Below are 692 nucleotides of genomic sequence, written 5' to 3'. Positions count from 1 at the left end.
AATACAAATGATCAAAGAACAAGCAAGACAATAAAAAATATTCCGTGAACACTCCTGTGATCACTGTTTCTAAGGGCTTATCAGGATGACCAACATATCTGAGCCTACTTCCCTGTCCTCAAACAAAGTCATTTTCATGTCTGAAGCCTACTTCCTTGATCTAGCTTAAAATTTAAATTCCTGTCTGAAATTACTTCTTTGTTCTAACCTAATATTTAGATTCCTGCCTGAAATTACTTCTTTGTTCTGGCCTAATGTCAGATTCCTACCTGAAGCTTTCTTCCTTGTCCTTGGCCAATGTCATATTCCTGCCAAGCAGCTCATTTCCTTGTCCTTGGTCCATGTCAGATTCTTGACAAGCAGTCCTAAAGGCTCTCTACCTCTCCCCCTTTTTTATTTCATTAACAAGACTGAGACTGTTTTAGGTTATCCTGACAAGAATGTGTTCGAGCATCTGACATATTCAGAGGCAGATGCTCACAACTAGCCATTGAACTGATCATGGGGTTCTCAATGGAGGAGTTAGAGTGAGGACTGAAAGAGCTGAAAGGATTTGTGGCACCATGAGGAGAGCAACAATACCAACCAACCACAGCTCCCAGGGTCTAAACCACCAGCCTGGGAACACTTAGGGAGGGATCCAGGGCTTCAGCTGAATATGTAAGAGTGGAGGGCCCAGCAGGGCCCTCCAC

Source organism: Grammomys surdaster, unplaced genomic scaffold, assembly GCF_004785775.1.
Source record: "Grammomys surdaster isolate TR1022 unplaced genomic scaffold, NIH_TR_1.0 125807, whole genome shotgun sequence".
Classification (NCBI taxonomy): Eukaryota; Metazoa; Chordata; class Mammalia; order Rodentia; family Muridae; genus Grammomys; species Grammomys surdaster.
This window is presented reverse-complemented; position numbering follows the sequence as displayed.